Below are 2,643 nucleotides of genomic sequence, written 5' to 3' on the forward strand. Positions count from 1 at the left end.
TGAACCATTCTTTTTATTGTGTTTTATATATGAGTTTGTAGTCATTCTGTGTCTCTTTGTGGTCGTTTTGGGTCTCTTTGCAGTCTCTTGTAGTCGTGTTGTGTCTCTTGTGGTCGTTTTGTGTCTCTTGTGGTCATTTTGTGTGTCTTTGCAGTCTCTTTGTAGTCGTTTTGGTGTCTCTTTGCAGTCGTTTTGTGTCTTTGTAGTCATTCTGTGTCTCTTTGTAGTCGTTTGGTTGTCTTTCTAGTCGTTTTGTGTCTCTTTGCAGTCTCTTTGCAGTCGTTTTGTGTCCTTTGCAGTCGTTTGTTGTCTCTTTGAAGTCGTTTTGTGTCTTTGTAGTCATTCTGTGTCTCTTTGTGGTCGTTTTGTGTCTCTTTGTGGTCGTTTTGTGTCTCTTGCAGTCTCTTGTAGTCGTGTTGTGTCTCTTTGTGGTCGTTTTGTGTCTTTTCTAGTCGTTTTGTGTCTCTTTGCAGTCTCTTTGTAGTCGTTTTGTGTCTCTTTGCAGTCGTTTGTGTCTTTGTAGTCATTCTGTGTCTCTTTGTAGTCGTTTTGTGTCTCTTTGTAGTCGTTTTGTGTCTTTCTAGTCGTTTTGTGGTCTCTTGCAGTCTCTTTGTAGTCGTTTTGTGTCTCTTTGCAGTCGTTTGTGTCTCTTTGCAGTCGTTTTGGTGTCTTTGTAGTCATTCTGTGTCTCTTTGTGGTCATTTTGTGTCTCTTTGTGGTCGTTTTGTGTCTCTTTGCAGTCTCTTGTAGTCGTGTTGTGTCTCTTTGTGGTCGTTTTGTGTCTTTCTAGTCGTTTTGTGTCTCTTTGCAGTCCTCTTTGTAGTCGTTTTGTGTCTCTTTGCAGTCGTTTGTGTCTTTCTAGTCCGTTTTGTGTCTTTCTAGTCGTTTTGTGTCTCTTGCAGTCATTTTGTGTCTCTTTGCAGTCGTTTTGTGTCTTTCTAGTCGTTTTGTGTCTCTTTGAAGTCGTTTTGTGTCTCTTTGTAGTCGTTATGTGTCTCTTTGCAGTCGTTTTGTGTCTTTCTAGTCGTTTTGTGTCTCTTGTGGTCGTTTTGTGTCTTTCTAGTCGTTTTGTGTTTCTTTGTGGTCATTTTGTGTCTCTTTGCAGTCTCTTTGTAGTCATTTTGTGTCTCTTTGCAGTCTCTTTGTAGTCGTTTGTGTCTCTTTGCAGTCGTTTGTGTCTTTCTAGTCGTTTTGTGTCTCTTGCAGTCTCTTTGTAGTCGTTTTGTGTCTCTTTGCAGTCGTTTTGTGTCTTTCTAGTCGTTTTGTGTCCTCTTTGTGGTCGTTTTGTGTCTCTTTGTAGTCGTTTTGTGTCTCTTTGCAGTCACTTTTGTGTCTCTTTGCAGTCGTTTTGGTCTCTTTGTGGTCGTTTTTGTGTCTCTTTGTAGTCTTTTTGTGTCTCTTTGTGGTCATTTTGTGTCTCTTTGTAGTCGTTTTGGTCTCTTTGTAGTCGTTTTGTGTCTCTTTGTAGTCATTTTGTGTCTCTTTGCAGTCTCTTGTAGTCGTTTTGTGTCCTCTTTGCAGTCGTTTTGTGTCTTTTCTAGTCGTTTTGTGTCTCTTTGTGGTCTTTTGTGTCTCTTTGTAGTCGTTTTGTGTCTCTTTGTAGTCGTTTGTGTCTCTTTGTAGTCATTTTGTGTCTCTTTGCAGTCTCTTTGTAGTCGTTTTGTGTCTCTTCTTTGCAGTCGTTTGTGTGTCTTTCTAGTCCGTTTGGTGTGTCTCTTTGCAGTCTCTTTGTAGTCGTTTTGTGTCTCTTTTGCAGTCGTTTTGGGTGTGTCTTCTAGTCGTTTTTGTGTCTCTTTGTAGTCATTTTGTGTCTCTTTGTAGTCGTTTTGTGTCTCTTTGTGGTCGTTTTGTGTCTCTTTGTAGTCGTTTTGTGTCTCTTTGTGGTCATTTTGTGTCTCTTTGTAGTCGTTTTGTGTCTCTTTGTAGTCGTTTTGTGTCTCTTTGCAGTCATTTTGTGTCTCTTTGCAGTCGTTTTGTGTCTCTAGTCGTTTTGTGTCTCTTTGCAGTCGTTTTGTGTCTTTCTAGTCGTTTTGTGTCTTTCTAGTCGTTTTGTGTCTCTTTGCAGTCGTTTTGTGTCTCTTTGCAGTCGTTTTGTCTTTCTAGTCGTTTTGTGTCTCTTTGTGGTCGTTTTGTGTCTCTTTGCAGTCGTTTGGTGTCTCTTTTGTAGTCGTTTTGTGTCTCTTGCAATCGTTTTGTGTCAAATCATGAACAGCTGAACAGGATAAAAAAGCATCATGCAAAGTAGGACATTTAAAAAGCAGGCAATTAATTCAAAACAATGTTAATCATTCAATCACCACAAACACAGGAAGTTAGTGTTGTGTGTTAGTGTTTCCCCAACATGTGACTCCTGCAGCTGCACTGCTTCTGCTCAGTGTTGCATTGTGGGACGTCTACGACTTCCTGACCTCCATACGGAAACACGTTAGGGACCGATACAGCCTCTTCAAGGACTCTTGGCACTTCCTCAAGGACCTCTGCAGCATTCAGGAGTACAGATGAACCTAATGAAAGACCTGTGGTCGCTTCTTAAACACACTTACTGTAGAAAGATACTGTAATCAGCCACTTGTTGTATATTAACTGCCTCTCTGCTGCCACCTAGTGGTCATTATAAATATACAGCAACAAAAACACAACGAC

Source organism: Cottoperca gobio, chromosome 6, assembly GCF_900634415.1.
Source record: "Cottoperca gobio chromosome 6, fCotGob3.1, whole genome shotgun sequence".
NCBI lineage: Eukaryota > Metazoa > Chordata > Actinopteri > Perciformes > Bovichtidae > Cottoperca > Cottoperca gobio.